Here is a 21,276-nt window from a genome sequence, read left to right as displayed (position 1 = left end):
TTCATCGCCGGCGAATTCGGTTATGAGCAAACGTTAACGAAAATCTACAATCTATACATCGTTGGAATCGGCATGAACTCAGGATCGTGAATCTAGCAAGCAATTCTCCTAAATCTAACCATGCACGATGAACCGATCGAAACAAGATTCACATATAAATAATCAACTCAACATATCTCTCTTAATACCTAACGGATTCGCACGATTCGAAGCTTAACGCGACCTACATGCCAAGATCTACAAGATCCATATAGAAATTACAAGAATTAACGAGTTTGATTTCCAACCTTCTTGATGAGCCGCCGTGAAATCTGTACTTATTTTGCCTTGAATTGCGAAAACAGATGGAGGATATGGATATAGGAGATGTGTGGAGCGATTTGCTTGGCTCAACGATGCTTGAGGAAGCGAAATCTTGCAGCTGCCATGTGAGATCAAGGCTTGGACAGTTGGAGTTCCTGCTCGAATTTCTTCTCAATCTCTGTAAACAGTAGTTATACAAGACCTGTAGATGATAAATTAACCATGAAATCGCACAAAGATTAGTAGAAATTGGTGAATTGATACAAAAAAGTTCTTGGTGAAAAATGGAAAAATGAGAGAATTGGTGAAATTTTCTTCTGGATTTGTGAATTGTGATTGCAAATTGTGATTAGTCCTCCAATTCTGTTATAGATTAAGTTTATATATGGATTACTAATACAACTATAATTATGATTAATGAAAAATAGTGAATTAGTGAAATTAAGCTTATGTGTGAATTTGGCTCTCTTTTGCTCTTTCTCTAAACCAGTCCATATCAGTCCAATTTTTTGATTCCAGCAAGTCCAAAATATCATATATGATGTGTAGAAACAAGTCCCCTCTCCATTGACCATGTACTTTGCAAATTCACCATGTCATGGTAATGTCATGTATTTTCAAGTCCATTTCAAAAGCTAGATATCAAACCATGAGGCCTTAGCATGTTGTGATGCTTCCAACAATTTTCAAATGCCATTCGTGAGGTGTAGAAAAAATCCCCACTCAAAAATTCCAATTATTTCACAAGTTGGACGATTTTGCCCCTGGTTCATTTAACAGTCCAGTTGAAATTTGACCTTTTGCATTGACCACTTTTGAAGAAATCCAATTATGCACCATGAAAGTACATATTAAATGGAGTTTGTGCATATAAAGAACTTGCAATTTGGACAATCCATGTGGTAGTTATGCCCTCCTGATTACGGGTAATTTTTGAAATTCACTGAGCCATATCTTGCAAACCACACATGGGATTTTCAAGTTCTTGGACTTTTTGGAAAGGTGAGGACAAGATCTTCAACTTTCAGGTTGGACACATTTTTATTTGAAGCTTGTATCATGAAGTTATCTTGAGGGGAAAAACTTTCCATTTTGGGCAGCTGAGATTACAGGTTCACTTGCCATTTCGGGAAACTGTCTGTCTGACTTCAGTTCCTTCAACCTTGGCCTTTGAAATTCCAAATGAAGTTTATATAGACATGATTGAGACCTCTTTACCCAATTCCAATCATCAAATTACTAATTAAATCCACAGTTGACCACAGTTGACTTTGGTTGACTGGGCCATGTTCTGATGAATTTCAAGCCTCTTTCACATGAGATCTTGATTCCAAATGATATCACAAGTTATATGAACTCTTGATGAATGATCATGGTGTCCAAATTCTTCAAGAATGGCCACCATCTATTGCTCAAGGCCTGATTTGATTGTTTTGACCTGGTCAGCCTCATCTGCAAGCAACAAGGTTAAATGACAATATTTTTGTACTTTTGGTTAGTAAACATATGAAAAGCAATGATATACAAATGCAATACATGCTTGGTGATCAAGAACCACACTCACAAGGTGTCCCACCCACTAGGAGGGAAGCTAGGGTATGCAATGATCCTTGAGGCCATGATATGATATGATATGGGCCATGAGGGATCTTAGGGCCCAAAATTGGGGTCTTACAGGGAGAATAATTCAAATATCGAATAATCCTCAGAGTTGTCTACATATGTGTAGTGGTTGCTTTTGCCAAAATTGAATTGACCTACAAACAAAATAACAAATATCAAACCTTGAGTGAGTTAAGTATAATAGTTTACTTATTAATCTTCTTAATTATGTGGAATTAGACAGGACATTATCGGTTCATAATTGAGGTTGTAATTGGGACCCATATATTTTGAGGCTGGTTTGCAAGCCAAGAGATTGTTATCTTGCAGAAGGTCTAGGCGGTATTTTCGTTGACATAGAGGAATGCCTTTAGAAGACCTTGCGATTTCAAAACCAAGAAAATACTTGAGGTCACCCAAGTAATTAATCTTAAAATTTGTATCCAAAATATATTTAACATGGGTTATTTCTTGCAAATTTGTACTAGCAACAATCAGATCATCAACATACACCAAAATGGCAGTGAAATATATGTTATGCTTTTTAATAAATAATGAGTAGTCAGATTTCAATTGGGTGAAACTTAGATCGATGATAATGGAGGTTAACTTATTATTCCATTGTCGGTTGTCCTGCTTGAGGTGATAGATGTATTTGTTTAATTTACAAACAAGATTGGAATGATTAGATAAAAGACCAGAAGGACAAGCCATGTATACTTCTTCATCTAAGTCTCCATGAAGAAAAGTAGTATTGACATCAAGTTGATGTAAATGCCAACATATGGAAGATGCGAGAGAAAGAAGAAGTCTAATGGTCGACATCTTAATGACCAGACTAAAAGTTTCGTGATAGTCCAATCCTTCAGTTTGGGTGTACCCTTTGGCAACAATGGGTGCCTTGTATTGGTCTATAGTTCCATTAGGAAGATATTTTAATTTAAAAGTTCATTTGCAGCCTATAAGTTTTTTTAGGATGAAGGCATGTCAAGTCTCAAGTATTGTTGTCAATAAGAGCTTTTATTTCAAGATCTATTGTATGTTTCCAGTTAGGATCCAGGATAGTAATAGAATACAATGTGGGTGTATAGATGGAAGAAATAGATAAATTAAACAACCGGTGATCAGGAAACTAATTGATGTAAGAAATACAATTAGATAAAGGATAAATATGATTATTTGATATGGAAGCTAGATCATGATTGATACCTTGAAGAAGAGCACAATGATAGTCATTAAGGTTGGTAGAAGGTTTTGAAATACGATCGAACTTTCTAAGGGGGTGGGAATCGGTGGGGAATTGTTAGAGGTAGGTGTGGGGGAAGAATGATGGGAGAGGATTTTTTTTAGAATGAATAGATTGACTAAGATGAGGTATACTAGGTATGGTGGATATATGATTGTTATGAGGGTAATCAAAGATGAAGTCAATGTTGGTGTTACAGAGTGTAGGACTGGATGAGTGAGTAGGAATTGGTGGTTGGGGAAATAAGGGATTATAAATTTTATGAAAATTGTATCCCTAGAAATAAAAATGTGTCTAGTGGTAAGATTGTAGAGAATGTGTCCCTTGACACCCAATTTATTTCCTAGATAAATGCACTTTTGGGATCTAGGGTCAAATTTAGTTATATTCTTCCTAGGAGTAGAATCATACACTAAACAACCAAAAGCTTTAAGATTGGATTAATTGGGATTATCATTATAAAGAATTTGAAAATGAGACTTTTGATGTAATTTTTTTGAAGGAAGTAGGTTGATAAGATAAATGGCATGAGATAAAGCATAAATCCAAATATATATATATATATATATATATATATATATATATATATATATATATATATATATATATATATATATATAGCACGTGTAACACTCATAAGGTGTTGGTGTTTTTGTTCTACAAATCCATTATATTAAGGAGTGTCAGGACAAGAAGTCTGATGATGAATTTCATGTTTTTGATAAATAAAAAATTCATGAGAAATTCAGGATAATTATCAGAATGAATTGTCTTGATAGTCCTATGAAATTAAGTTTTCCCATATTGAATAAAAGATTGAATTAAAATAAAGGTTTCATATTTCAGTTTCATTAAGAAAATTCAACAAAACCTACTACGATAATCAACAAAAGAGAGAAAATATTTATGTCCAAATATGGAGGGAATGGAAATAGGTCCCCATATATGCATATGGACAACAAAAAAACAAGCAACAACAATGGTTATACTATGATTAAAAGATAATCTTTTTTGTTTGGCAAAAAACATGTGTCACAAACATTTATAGGTTTCAAAGAACGCTGTAAATGGAAATTTTTATTGATTTGAATAAGAGTATCATGGGAGAGATGTCCCAAACGACTATGCCAAAAAATGTTATCACTAATGATGTTATTACAAGGATGATTATTACTGATATTTCCAGTTCTAATAGAATGAGGGCGTGATTCCTATGAACACTAAGCATGTAAAGGCCATGGTGATTGTACCAATTGTATGCATGGTATGGTTCCCCTATATCAGATAGTGAAAAGAATTAAAATGAATGGTACAGTTAAGGTAAGCAATACGTTTAGGTATGGAAATGAGGATGGTTTTAAATGTGGGTATATATAACACATTGGTGAGGTAAAAAGAGTGAGTGAAACAAGCAGTTCCAGGGCGATAGGTGGTGATGGAGGCTCCATTGGGAAGCCTTATTGTTAGACGATAGACTTAGATATAGAGGGAGGGTGAATAGATCACTAGTTAAAAACTAGAACAAAAAACAGTTTTGAAAAAGTTTATGACAAGCGGAAGTAGTAACCCAGATCAAATAGTCTAACCGAACCAGCTATCAAAAATCTCGGATGTGCGTAATTGAATCACTATATGATAATGAATCACAAATTTATCAAACACAATTAATCACAACCAATTGAATACAAACCAACAAGGATATACAATTTCCAATGATTAAACACACACAAAAATTTATTTAGATAAATTATCGAACACCATGTGTGCAATCGATACTGTTTGGAAATTTATGTGATTTTGTTGATATTAAAATCCAATCACAATCTAAAGGATTGTGATCAACTCAATAACGCCTATTTCAAAATGTAATCAAAAATATTATCCAAATGAATTGATTGCACGATTGATGAATTGAACAATTTGTAAAGCGAAAATAAAAGAGATAGAGAGGGAGAGAGAGAGAGCACATAAGGTATTGTTTAGGCAGTTCCTCAATCGACCTCACTATAGGTATGTGTGCCCTTAATTCGAACTCAAATTGAGATAATAAAATTAACCTTACTTTGCAAAAGTAGTATACAAGAGAAATGCAACAATCCAATCAAACCAACCTTAAGCTTGATGTTGATTCTAACACTTTCTCTTCCCTTGATCAAAGCTTGATCAAGTAACCCAACAATGCCAATTTGATTCACTGTCTCACACTAATTCTTTCCAAGAAACCCCTTGTTCTTCAAAGCTTTCACTCAATCGAATCCAAACCGTGAATTGTTGTAACCCAAGATTTATGAATATGATTCATCATCCCACGCTACTCCTTTACAAGAACCTTCTGTTCTTCAAAGCCATCACTTGATTAGATCCAAATTTCATAATCTTGTCTAAAACCTTCAAATCCCAATTTGATCTTGAAGGAAAACCCCACCTTGGTTTTCTGATTTGAAACCCTCAAAGATCTCAGCCCAACTTACAAACAAAGAATGATTATGTGTAGTTTGTTTGTGTGTATGCACAAAATGAAGTTGAAGATAATGAGAACACTTTGAAATCATGGTTTCATGTAGGTTTTACACTAGAACCTTGCTCTAGAAACTTACTATAAATGATGCATGTATCAAGTATATATTGTAAGAAAGTATGAAGCAAAAAGGAATGCAAAAGGAATAGAAAACAATGCAAAATTTCAATATTTTTAATGTATGTTTCGACCTATGCAAGTCATGTGTCGACACATATGATACATGTGATGACATGTAGAAGCCATGCGTTGACTTGTATAGGTTATGTGTCGACCTGTAGATGCGACACATCTAACAAAGCCTGTAGGTTTTAAAACTGCAACACATGAGCCGACCTGAAAAATGGATGTGTATACCTGTAGAGAAATTTTTTGTCTATATTTCGACCTATAATGCGTATGTGTCTACACATAGTTATTTTTCACATAAAAATGAGCTTTTGATGCATAAAAAAATTTCTTTGATGCATTAAACTTTTCTAAACCTTTTCCAACATGTTGTTATGCTTCCTAATGCTAAAATGCACAACTAGATTCAGATGATACCGTCAAATGTACATAAAGTATTCTAGTTTTGACATCATACAAAATACATTTAACAGGATGTTGCACTCACATACTCCCCTTTTTTTATGATGGAAAAAGTTGAGACGATGTTTTTCGTGTCCATGAAGGCTCCCCCTGAATGTATGCATGATAAATGCATATGTTTCTCCCCCTTTGACAACATCAAAAAGAGACAAAGCAATTTATTAGCAGTATCACATAGATACAACAAATCACATATAGAACATGCACTCACATATACGCAACATACATGAAGATACACAAAATAAATTAACACAATACAAATAGTAATACAACAACATTACACAATTGTCATCCAATACAATACACATAGTAAAACCATTGTCTCATATTCAAACAAATTATTAACGTTATAAATACATAACTAGAAGAAAAATAATCAACAAAAAAAACAATGCATGATGACTCAAAGAAATTCACCATAATACATGAGACTCAAAGACACAACAACATAACACTTCATCATCCTCCATGGCCCTTAGGAATTGGTCTCACTTCCTTATGTCATCCTTGCCCCATCATTACCATAGTGATAATCGGATAAATCACACATTTCTCGATAAAATTAAGCATAAGGTTATGATTGTCATTTTGGGCCGAGATTATATGCTTTATCCTAGCAATCATAGCTACATGATTTGCATCCATCTCATTGCGCATAGACACAAGACTCTTCGTCACATAAGAAGCGAAGGCTTCAAAATTGGCATATTATGCACCCATGTGCTCTTGCATGAGACAAAATATCTCCACTTAAGCATCCTCAAAGGCATCTCGCCTCCTATAATCTTCCTCATAACGCTCATCTTTCCTCAACTGCATGTTCTGAAGCAAATTGGGTCACCAAATCCAGCACCAAAAGTATTACCATGAGCATCCCCATGAGTAGCATCTTGCAGAAAAGCATTACCCTCAGGAACATCATGAGAAGTACCAATTGGTTGATCATCAACCATACGTGTCTCAGCAGCAGCATCCTCAAACTCTGCGGGATCATGAAAATTATAAATCTTCCTATCATTCTTACCCATGCGGAAGCAGTATGCCTGACAGTTTAAATCCCAAAAATAACCATGTTGGTTAGGGTATGTTGAGAGAACTCTTGAGCCTAGTCTGGAAATATAAAAGTAAGATTAGGCATACCAATGTTGAAGTAGTTCAAAATCTTGGCAATCATGGAGACATAACATAATGAAGTCCCTTTGTTGCATTATTTAATGGAGAATATTTGAGATACAAAGTAATATGCCTAATTAATTTTGATCTTGTTCAAAAGAATATATACCAGATGATTTTCAGCAAAGTCCATTCTTGAGAACCAGCCATTCTTTTGGCGCAAGACATGAGAAACCAACCACAACAAAATTCTAGGAACCATCTTCAATTGACTGGTAGTAATAGGATCATAAAAATCATCGAAACGAGGAGCTTTAAGTAGCTAATTCACATGAATGCTCCACTTAAAGTGTAGATGAATGTTGGTATCCTTCACCAACGAGCCATCCTCATCATCACCGTTAACATCAATAACAATAATACCAAATAAAGACTTCCAAAGATCATTAGTGAACTCATAAACAATGTTACCTATGGTAAACTTGAAGCATGAACCTCGCCTATCATGTAACCTATAATAGAATACACGGATGAGGTCTTCATTATAGTCTTGAGTAAGCTTCAGAAAGTAATCAATTTGTTGATGCGCAACAAGACTAACAACTTCTGGAATATCCAAACAACCAACCACAAGAGGCTTCCAAACATATTGCTTCACAACGAGCCGGTGTTTATGTTTTTCCTCAAATTCCTTAACACACTTAGTTGAAACCAATGAAAATGGAGTTTCCAAAGCAGTAGAAGATGTGCTTACCTTACCTTTACCTTTAGAATCATCCTTGGTTTTTGAAAGCTTAGGTGCCATGGAGAATTTTTCAAACAAATTTCGCACACCAACTGATTGATGAAATGTGGGAACGAAAAGTGAAGGAGTTTGAGAGATAAATGATTACCCACAAACTCAAATCAGACAAACAATCTAAAAAACACACAAAGAAGTGAAGAAAAAACAAAAGTGAGAGCAAATTTGGAGTTTTCGAGAATTTGGGTTTTTGAAGATGAAATGAAGAAAATTGATGAGAATGCTAATGATTTGTTGGAAATTTGAATGCAGATTATAGATTGGTAAATGAATCTAACAAGAGTTAATGACAACTTTAAGTTCTTTCCAGATTCAAGAAGAAATGAAGACTGATGGAGATTTGGTGCATGTATGAGAGGAAAAGAGAAATAAAGTGAAATGCCCCAAAAATGACTTATGAGTCGGCCTGTTGGAAGCATGTGCCGATATGAAAAGGTCATGAGTCGACACATACTGAAACAAGTTTGAAAACTTTCAAAATTTAATTATATGTGCCGACCTATACAAATATCAGTCGACACATATTGAACCAATTTTGAAAAATCCAAAAAATTGTTTTTATGCACCGACCTATATGAAACATGTGTCGACACATGAGGTCCAAAAATTGAAAATTTTGACACATATGAATTTGGGATGACTTTGGAAGACTCAACTTGAATCATGCATAAGTAATTGATGAGAGAGAGACATATGCATATGATTGTTTTTCATGATTTACTAACCAATAACATGCAAACACGCAAATGTAAGCATGAAAAGACATATAACACTTGTGAAGATATTTTGAATGAGGTCACTATAAACATGTTAAATGAAACACATAATGGTTATCATTGAAATATTTGGAAATGAACACTCATAATATGTATCATACACAAAATTACATCACACACCTTTGAAAAATAAACAAGTAATAGAAAGAACTTAATTACAAAGCAAAAGTTGAAATGATATTACCTCACCATACAAAGGATGGAGGATGCACTTGCATTCCAGAAGGAACTCTCGAACTAAAGTTGGAATAAATGCAAACGTGCCATAAACTCTTTTGAAATCCAACGCTCTTACCACTTTTCTCTTTGCACCAGTACTCGAAAGTGATTAATAATGTATCCAAGAATCTCATCGACTTGATCATCATCCTTTATGATTGGACTTTCATTCTTATTCAAATCATGATATGTATCTTGCTCCTCCTCAAGTTTTCACCGAATTAGGTTGATCAATCCCTTATCCAATGTACTTAAGCATGTCTTATTGAAGATAAACCTACATCACGAAATAAAATACCTTTTCCGACATTTCTCGGATAGGAAACATTAGTAGTAATCGACACACTTTTAATAATTAAAAGAAACACTATATGTTAATCTCCTTGGTAACACAAACCTTCTTCCTTGCCAAAAAGTTAAAGAATAAAGAGATGTCACTCGTATCATGTCTTGATCCTCCACAAACGAGATCCCATACTCTCTTCATGGAGCCAAGACATTTATCATACAAGATCAATGAAAAATACTAGGTACCCAATATTCATTTGGTCCTTGAGGATTAATGAAACTTTGGTTGCATTTAGGTAGCCATTGATAAAAGCCTTTAGGAACAAAGAGTCTCCTAAACTTGCATTTTTCAACATTATGCCCTTTTTTGTAACAATAATAACAATATAACTTTTGAGAAGATGTGGTTTTGCTATTTGACCCCTTTTTAACAAAGATATACCTTCAATAAGGATTATGAGAATGCATCTTACATTTAATAATGTCAATAGCAAAAGTGATCTTAGGTTGCAATGCCTTGTCCAATTTAGCTTGAAGAGTGTTTACCTCTTTTTGCCAAATGTGACAAGTTTCATGACCAAACTATGAAGGTTTTTCATCCTCACTCTTGTCCTTTTGAATATCTATCATAGATAGCTTAATAGCTACCATCTTCTTTTAGGATTCTAGAACTTTAGCTTCTAAGTGTAATTTTTTTTTCATGTGAAGTTAATTTTTTAAAAACGTTTAAGGCTTCAAAAGCTTTTTGTAATTGAGAATAAGATAATTCATTTATAGATTCAAGCTTAGAAAGACTTGCATTTTCTTCTTCTTTCTATTTTCTATGAGGCAAATTAAGGCCAATTCAATACTTGAACTTGAGCTTTCATCACTTAAAGAATCACTTGCACTCTTACAAACAACATAGGCTCTTCTAGACTAGCTAGATTTCTTGTGATGAACTTTCTCTTTGTCTTTCTTAATCATATGACACTTTGGTATATAATGACCAATTTCTCCATAATTGTAGCATGAACTTCTAATTTTACCTTTCTTATTCTCATCTTCCTTTGAGGAATTAGATAGCCTTCTAAATTTGGTTAGGTTCTTGCCTGAGTGCTTGACCCTTTTTTTCTTTATTTACCAATTGGTATCTTTTGACAAACAACCCAATATCATCATCATCGGAATTCTTGTCATATCTTACTTCACAATCACTTTTCTCATTGTGTGAGGACTTTGAGCTTGAAGTCTTTATAACAATAAACTTCTTATCTACCTTCTTATCTTTACCTTTCTCCTTCTTTACATTCTTCTCTTGCTCCTTTTCATGTTTTTCCAAGAAATTGAGTTGATCAGTCACCATTTATGCTATATGTTATGTCACTTGTTCGACAAAAATCCCGGTAAACTGTATGACTTTGTTCTTATTTAGTGGTCTTTTGAGCCAATTTCTTGTACTGTTAGTTGATTTAACCATTTCATAGTTTTTAAGTTTTATTTATATTTTTCACATGTTATGCTTTGGTTGTGTGCCTTTACTATTTTTCAGGTTCAAACAGATATTCAAGTACGATCAGATGTAAAAACCAAGGAGAATCGCGAAGAATCGGAGAACTTTTCCCACGCTCTAGTAGGATTTCTATGGTCGCCCGTAGCACCTGCAACGGGCCGTAGCAGAGAGGTCTGGAACAAAAGCCAAAATCCACAAGAAATAGGAGCGCACTACTGCCACCCGTTGCACCTGCTACGGGCCATAGCAGAGAGGTCTGGAATAAAAGCATCAGAGACATTGGCCCACTACGGCCACCCGTAACACCTGTTATGGGCATACGTGCTAAAACCAAGTATTTCCTTTTTGGTGAAATTTAAAAGCTCAGGGTGTTTTGATCCGTTCTAAACCTGATTTTATTGACTATTTTAGATCTGTCCAGATGGAGAGAAAGGAAAAGAATGACTTTTCTATTTAAGGGAGTTTTTCATACAAGAACTGGGAACTTTTTGGCAAGAGAAAAATTCCACGATTAAGAATTGGAGAAAACAAGGGCTTGGGGGAGAGGAGTTTTTCATGAACGGAAGTGATTGAAGATCAAATTTCATCTAAGTACTTGTAATCTCTACACTTTATATTTTGATTTCCTTGAATACTATGAGTAGTTAAACCCCCTAATGTTATGGGTTTCCCTGATTTGAATCTGAAATGACTTTGATTTTATATTTGCAATAACAGTGTTATCTTTCATAATTAATCTATTCTCTTGATGTTCTTAATGCTTTCTCTTTCGGAATAATTGAGATCGATATATGATTACCAATTTGGATAGACCGCCGTTGGTAATGCTTTCATAAGAATATTCTATAGTAGATATCACCTAGGACTAGGGATATCCTACATAAACCAGATTGTTCTTGATATAATAAGGCTTCATTTCATTGGTAAACTTCTATGAACATATAGATTAGGGATTAATGATTAAAGGTTTTCTCACTAAGACATGAGGAGAAAACAACCTTAAGAACTGGTATTAGTTAATCGATATTTATTGTTGCAATATTGATTCAGAGTTGTTAGATGAATAAATCACACACCTTCGCTAGCATATTACTCATATTTATCAACCATTCACTGCACCCATTTACTTTATTCGCAATTATTTTCATAATTTAGCAAAACAATTTCAAACATTAGTTTTTGTTTGATTGAACAACAATTAGAACTCAATATTTATAAGCAGTCCTTGAGATCGATATTCGAGGAGCTTTCCTCATTATTACTACAGAGGCAAAATAGTACACTTGGTATTTTTCTGATCATGAGTTCTTGCTCATGTTCTACCAATTTTCCAAACAAAGTTGTGAGATCAAGTGTTTTAAGATCATTCTCCTCTTTGATTGTAGTGGCCTTGGATTTTTATTCCCTATTAAGACACCTCAAAACTTTATTACTAGTAATATAATTGGAAATAGGCTTACCTAGAGTATTCAACTGATTTATGAGATGTGTGAACCTCTTTTGAATGTCGGCAATAATTTCACCATGCTTCATGCGAAAGTGTTCAAACTCTTGATTCAAGGTATTGATCCTGGCTTGTTTAAATACATTAGTTCCCTCATGGGAATCTTTTAATGATTCCCACATAGCTTTGGCGGTTTCACAATGGGAAACACAATAATACTCATCAACACCGAGTGCGAATATGAGAATATTTTGTGCCTTCCAATCATGTGACCACAATTTCTTATCATTATCATTCCATTGATTTTTTGGTTTTTGTACGATGACACCTTCACCATTGGTCATTGTAATTAGATTAGGACCATTTATAATGGCATCCCATACACCTTTATCAACCGAGTTGATATGGATACGGATACAAACTTTCCAATAGTCATACTTTTCATCGATAAAAATAGGCGCTCTATTGTACGCCCCTTTAGATTCGATAGTAATTTTCTAATAAGCAAATATTTAAGCACATAATGAACCAGAGATCGTGATACCACTTGTTAGACGATAGGTTTAGATCTAGAGGGAGGGTGAATAGATCACTAGTTAAAAACTAGAACAAAAAATAGTTTTGAAATTTTTTATGGCAAGCGGAAGTAGTAACCCAGATCAAATTATCTAACTAAACTCGCAATCAAAAAGCTCAGATATGCATTGTTGTAATTGAAGGAAAATTATGATCCAAGACACAGCTGAAATTAAAATTTTCATTTAGTGATCCTTACGAATGGGCATGATCAGTGATAGAAACCGTTACCTCTCAGTGTTAACTGCTACGAATGAAGGCTTTGAGTGTGTGTGTGTGTGTGTGTGTGTGTGTGTGTGTGTGTGTGTGAGAGAGAGAGAGAGAGAGAGAGAGAGAGAGAGAGAGAGAGAGAGAGAGAGAGAGAGAGAGAGAGAGAGAGAGAGAAACGAAATTTCATAAAGTGAAATACTTCTGCACAAGGGTTCTATTTATAGAACCACTTGTATGGGCTGCAAGCTAAAAGGCCCACTTAAGTGTATGTGGCCAATATCTTATGGTATACCGAAAATCACTTAAGCGTATGGTATCTTACCACATTTAGTATTCTACTTAAGTGAACTGTACCTTACGATGTTCTACAATTCACTTAAGTGCAACGTACCTTATGGTGTTTCTTATTTACTATGTCTCTCATCAATCCGTCCTTTTGTGTGTGACCCTGTAGGTTTTCGCAATATTGGAAATTATATTAAATCACGTATTTAACATAATTAACAGTGAGCGGTATCTAGCAACACATCACTGCTACGCAAGACACGAAAATGTCATGTGATCTGACAAATCCCTTTTTGCGATAATACTTGTGTGTACAATTATCCTGTTTTCCCTTATGTCTATATTGAACACAAGGTATAAACCATGTCATCCTTGTCCAGTTCAATATTGGGCCCTTAGACATTTATCCTGTTATACAAGATGGGAAAATTCCATCTAGGTCACTCATGTCCCTCAACATGCTTCGTGGAGTACTCATCAACTGTCTTTATGGTCATCTAGTTACGAATAATGTTTGATCAACAATAAAGCACTCGACTCTACATCTAGGGTCCATAATGGTTTCAGGTCGAGGGGTGGTATACACCACTATCACCATGAGAATAACTTATGACACTTTGCATAACATTTTATATAGTATTCTCATAGCGGATCAATCCAGTATAAATATTACTAATAATATTCATACCTATGTTTAAGACTTGATATCTCCTTATCCATGATCCATGAGATGTGATCATCGGTCTATATACATAATAGTCTTAATGCTTTAATGTTATCCCACTTCACAACAAAGCTCGACTACAGATACTTTAAGAATAATGTCCTTATGTTTAATGGGATCTCATGATTAAGTCACATTTGATACATTAAACAGACTAGCTATTACAGGGACTTTATTAAACAAACATAATAAAGAAAAAGTCTTTTATTATTAATAAATAGTTAGATACAAGTACTAAAAGTATTGGCCTCTAGGGCTTACACCAACAGTAATCACGGTATGATAATGAATCACAAATTGATTAAACACAATTAATCACAACCAATTAAATGCAAAGCAACAAGGATGGACTATTTCCAATGACCAAACAAAAAAAAATCTATTTAGACAAATTATCGAACACCTTGTCTATAATTGATATTGTTTGGAAGATTATGTGGTTTTGTTGATATTAAAATCCAATCATAACCTAAAGGATTATGATCAAATCAACAACACCTCTTTCAAAATGTAATCAAAAATATTATCCAAACGAATTGATTGCACAATCGATGAATTCAACAATTTGAAAACAGAAAATAAAAGAGATAGAGATAGATAGATAGATAGATAGATAGAGAGAGAGAGAGAGAGTGCACAAGGATTTGTTTAGGCATTTACCCAGTCGACCTCGTTATGGGTATGTCTGCCCTCAATTCGAACTCGAATTGAGATAATGAAATTAACCTTACTTTGGAAAATTAGTATACAAGAGTATGTAGCAATCCAATCACAGAAACACTAAGCTTGATATTAAATCTAACACTTTATCTTACCTTGATCAAGTAACATAACAATGTCGATTTGATTCACCGTCTCATGTTACTTATTTGCAAGAAACCCATTGTTGTTCAAAGCTTTCACTCGATTGAATCCAAACCGCGAATTGTTGTAACCCAAGATCTACGAATATGATCCATCGTCCCACGCAACTCCTTTGTAAAAACCTTCTGTTCTTCAAAGCCTTCACTCAATCGGATCCAAATTGGGTAATCTTGTTCAAAACCTTAAAATCCCAATTTGATCTCGAAGGAAAACCCCACCTTGGTTTTATGATTTGAAACCCTTAAATATCTCAACCCAATTTACAATTCAACCACCTAAATTGGAAGGTATCAACCCGAATTCTGGATGGCACCCAAACAAAGAATGATTATGTGTAGTTTGTTTTAGTGTATACATATAATGAGGTTGAAGATGATGAGAACAATTTGAAATTCTAGTTTCGTGTAGGTTTTACTCTTGAACCTTGCTCTAGAACCTTACTAGAAATGATACATGTATCAATGTAAGCAAGTATGAAGCAAAAGGAATGCAAAATGAATAGAAAACAATGCAAAATTTTAAGATTTTTAATGTATGTGTCGACCTATGCAAGTTATGTGTCGACACATATAATGCATGTGTCGACATGTAGATGCCATGTGATGACCTGTATAGGTTATATTTCGACATGTAGAGGCGACACATCTAACAGAGCCCACGCGCTTTAAAACTGGAGTACATGAGCTTACCTGAAAAACAGATGAGTTGACCTATAGGGAAAATTTATGACTATGTGTCGACCTATAATGTGTCACATAAAAATGAGTTTTTGATGCATTAAACCAGTTTTGGATGCATAAAAACATTTCTTTGATGCATGAAACTTTTATAAACCTTTCCCAACATGTTGTTATGCTTCCTAATGCTAAAATGCACAACTAGACTCAGATGAAATCGTCCAATTTACATAAACGCTAAAGTATCCTAGTTTTGACATCATACAAAATACATCTAACGGAAATACATGTAAGTGAGTAAAATACATATTGTAGTGACACATATGATATGTGGCTCTAGTGTCTAATATTCATTGAGTTCTAATAGAATTGAAAGAAAAATAACGTTTAGAGATACATGAAGGTTCAACAACTGTGGTGTTCCTGTAAGTAGTGTAAGTTTGAGAAGGAGCTTGATTGATGAGAGCTAAGACGACCTTTTAATTTGTTAATCATCAGTGAAACTTGAGGGAATAGTTACAGTAGAAATATCTTCACTAGTCTCTTGATTAAGGGTAACAGAAGTATCATCATTATTAGTAGTTTGAGTAAGATGCAAATTTTGTAAATGGGGAGGAAAATCATGTTTCTTGAAACAAACTTTGATGGTATGTCCAAGCTTGTGAAAATAGGAGAACATTTTTATCCCGACAACGACCAAAAGAGAAGGGCTTGAGAGTCGTGTCTTGAGATTGAACTTTGTAAGTTGGTTTCTGAACACAAGCTGCCAGTTTGTCATCATATGTTGAAGTGGATTGTTGACATTTTTGTTGAATAATCATTGAAAACACCTTGTTGATATGAAAGAGAGGTTGCATCAACATGATCTGGGACCTAACCGAGGCGTATTGTTCATTGAGACCTTTCAGAAATATGATAAGTTGATCATTGTCACGATAAGTTCTGATAAAAGAGAGAAGATGACAAGAACATTGGATATTATAGGTATAGCTTAATATAGGATGTAAATTATCGAGATCTTACTATAGTTTCTTGAGTATAGTGAAGAATTTTGTGATAGATAAAACTCCTTGCTTCATAGAATACATTTCTTCTTGCAACAAAGATATTCGAAATATATCCCCTTGATGGTATCGATTGTGAAGGTCTTGCCAAATTTCATAAGCGGTATCCATCCAAATAATACTCTTAGTTATATCATGATTGATAGAATTAGTTATCTAAGCTACTACCATGGTGTTGCATCTGTCCCAAGCGATTGCATTACGGTTTGATGTGTTGGGGAAAATTAGGGTTCCATTTGTGAAACCCAATTTATTTTTGGATCAAAGAGAAATTATGATGGATTTTGACCAAGAATGATAATTTTTGGTATTTAAATGAGGGGTTACAATGGCATGGCCCGGGTTATCGGAGGAATGAATAAAAAATGGATCTAACATATCTATTTGATAATTGTGTTGATGATTTTGATTATGTTGGGTGGAAGAGTTGGCATGGTGTTCATGGTGGGATCAGGTTGAGAAGGAGAGGAATGAGGTGAACGTGATGCGTCTTCAACTCGACCATCAACAATATCATTAGTGATGGTTTTAGAATGAACAATAAGAAAGAAAAAAGTGAAGGTTGAAACAGAAAATTGAAAAAGAAACAGATGAAGAAAAAAAGTAATATATAGGGGAAAGATGTTGATTTTCAAGGTCGTGGTAAGGGGAATATTTGATGTTGAAGTAAGTTGATGAATGTGTTTAAGAATTTGGTAACGTTGAGGATGCCAATTTTTAGGATTTTGAGATTTGGGAAAATTTGGGTTTTCATCAGATAACAAATAGAAGATTATTGTGAAAACGATGGAGATAGTTGAAATTTCTATACCTTGGAGTAGGAAATTTTTGGGTTGAGAAAGAAAATTATATGAAGGTTTAATGAATTTATGGGTTTCAATGATGAACAGGTGAATATTGGTATGAACACGATGAAGAGTAATGGTCAGGGTTATGAAATTGGGGACACAATCGAAGTTTATGGTGGCGAGGTTGCTAAAGAGGGTTAAAAGAATCAAGATTTTGGTGAAAGAAATCAAGATTTTGATAAGAGAAATCCATATTTTTGTGAAGGAATTCGTTTTCAGAGAGAGAGAACGGGGAGAAAATTGAGGGAATATAGAGAAAGAAAGATTGGAAAAAAAAGAAAAAGAAAAATAATATTGATAGTTATCAAACAGAAAAAAGATAAAGATGAAATTCGTGTAACCAATCAGATCGAAGAGAGAGAACTGCATAAGGATAAGGTATGATCAAAAGATCAAAATGATAAGGAATCCTTTCCTCTAATGGTAACGCGACAATTAGCCATAAGAAAAAGGGCTGAATAATGATATCACATGATACTACTCATACCATGTTAAATGTGATAGTCTTTATCACAATTCATAATGAACTAGTAAAGGACCCGTGCGTTCGCACGGGTCGCGCAAGTGCAATAATTTATTTTAAAAAAATTAAAATATAATATATTTTTTTGTTTATATATATATATATATATATATATATATATATATATATATATATATATATATATATATATATATATATATATATATATATATATATATATATATATATATATATATATATATATGGTTGGATCAACGTATACAAATTTATTGCATAAAAGTTTTTTTTAATGTAATGGATGTTAAATGATCAATAAATGGGTTCAAAAAATTTCCACAAATAACTTTTTCCAGTTTGGGACATAATAAAGTAAAACATTATTAATTTATAGTAATATAATTTGCTTAATTTTTTTGTATACTATATTAAGGAAATAATCAAAAAATATAATACAAAAATATTTTTACAATTTATTGATATATTGATATATAATAAACATTCCATTGTTAATGTTATGAATAAACATTCCATTTATCATTGAGATTTTGGACATAAGAAATAAAAATATATTTATTTAGTAATGGATGAAATTTTCCAATTTGTTACTAATTTGAGGTATAAAAGCGCAAATATTAACCTTCATAATAAATGATTATTTAACCAAAATACATAAACCATGTAAAAGAAATACCAGAACCTCATTTGTTTTAAAATATAGTAATGAATACTACCAAATGTTGAAATTAATTGCAATTGATACAGTAAGGTTTAATGCAACAAAAGATATTGAAACAAAAGGTTCACAATTTTAGTTAAAATTGTGAGAAATAAGTCCAGCAACAAAAATGATTTAACTTCGTACAATTCTTTGGTCCTTAAAAAACTGGATTTATACAAAACCTGTCCGCAACCTTTTAGGAAGTGATGATTCAAAACCTGTCCGCAACCTTAAAAAACTAAAATACTTATTAACATTTGAAGATATGATACTCATATAAATTTTGTAGTTGAAAGAACACACAAAACACAATGTTCAACATAACAACATAGGATTTTGAATAATTTCACACACATGAATTAAATACTCATTATCATCCTTTAAACCATACATGAAATATAAATGTCAATTGTAATCCCACAAAATAAACACTTCAAAAAAGTAAGAACACATCCTACAACCAAAACATATCATGTTCTTAACAACTTCATACTTAAACTCATTTTGGTGCTAAAAAGTTCATAAAATATATTTCAATATCAAATTTCCGAAAATTCTAATTAAGAAGATGGTTCTATCTTTAATTTCTTGGATGGTTTGGTGCATGATAATTGCGTAGCGCCAGACGCTTCAAAATCAACTTCTTCACTCTTGTCAGCAATTACATCCTTAGCCGGAGTCATTAGAATGATTGATTCTAGATCATTTTCACCAGATGCAGATAATGTTTGCTTGCAATATAAAAAATTAATTGTCAGATATAAAATGAATTATAATAATACAATATTTATCATAGAAAATTATTATGTTAACAAATGAAGATACTTACTGCGGAAGTTTCCAAATTTTCTTTGTTAGGGACCAACTTTGCATATTCAGTTTTAGACTGATTCTGCACATTGAAACATCGAATATTTATTATACTTGTTAAATGTTTAAATAATACATGAATTAAGTGAATATTATGCGTCTTCTACTATGTAGTCATTTTCAATCTCTTTAACAAAGGCTTCATCATCACAAAGCTTCCAAACAGACGCTTGGGAAAACGTTGGCTGCACCTTAACTCTAAAAGCCATTTTCTTATTCAACAGCATTTCAAGCTCATCAGGATAAACCATTGGATCATCTTCTCCATTCTAATGGAAAAATAAAATATCAACCATGAGTGATAATCTGAACTTTACAACTCGATAAACTATTAACATTTTAACTTATGTATAACAATGTACCTCTACCATAGAGTTATGCATAAATTCAGCAGTCATTCCAAGTATAGCAGCACATTCGGAATCCCAGAATACAAATCGATATTTTGATTCACCATTGCTAACATATATCTCAATCTTGTACCTATAGTATTTTAAACAAAGAAAATAATATGATTAATAACAAATCCATTACCAAATTTATTTGCAATTCATCTAGATTATATGTACCTTGGTATAGGCTGTTCGACTTTTTGCCCACATGAACATTCATAAGCTTTTTCAGGATTATGTGCCTTCGAAGAACACCTTGTGCAGCCATAATAAAACCATCCATACTTTGAAGTTCGATTGCCTTCATTGTGGTACCACCAAGAAACACAATTTTTTTTGAATGATCACATACCTTCCACTGAAAATCATTATTATAGACACTGCCATTGTTTATAATGCAGGTCATATTCTCCTTAATGACCTCTTTCCATTTCAGTAAATGGTCATGACGAATAAGGACCTGAATCCGATCACCCTAACAAAATGAGAATAATCTTCTTTTTATATGTTATACAAAAAAGCATTTTGTTGTAATTACTAACTATCATACAAAAATCTATACTTAAAAAAGGAAAAGCAATTTACCAAGGAATCCATAACAATCATCTCCAAATGTTCAATACCCTTATTATTCACAACACTCCAAACATCCATTATTCGAACAGCAAGACGCCAAGTTTCTTTTGAGTCATTGATGTCTTTCACAGAATCAACCTTTCTACTCATTTTCACTGAAAAAAATTCAAAAATTAATGTAACTGCAAATTTAGATGATTATAAAATTACAAACCTAATAACCTGGAAAAAAAAAAGAGTATATAAATTTGATAAAGGTGTGTGGCAAAATGCTGAAAAGGATCCAACCTTTGATGTTACACATATATAACATCGTTTTGATTGTATAATTATATGTTATTAAATTATAACTTTAAATTAAAAATAACTATTTAATATAGTTGATTAATATTAATTGAGTAATTTAATATTATTGTTAATTTACCTACCAATTAATTATTATTATTGTTATTATTATTATTATTGATATTTACCCGCCATATATGATAAGAATATTTTTAAAATTTAAATAGTATATTTATTATTTGATTTGATTTGATTTAATTGGGATCCAAACTCTATAAGAGTAATCGATTTTAATTTATAGAGTTTGGA

Source organism: Lathyrus oleraceus, chromosome 5 (assembly GCF_024323335.1).
Source record: "Lathyrus oleraceus cultivar Zhongwan6 chromosome 5, CAAS_Psat_ZW6_1.0, whole genome shotgun sequence".
Lineage (NCBI taxonomy): Eukaryota > Viridiplantae > Streptophyta > Magnoliopsida > Fabales > Fabaceae > Lathyrus > Lathyrus oleraceus.
This window is presented reverse-complemented; position numbering follows the sequence as displayed.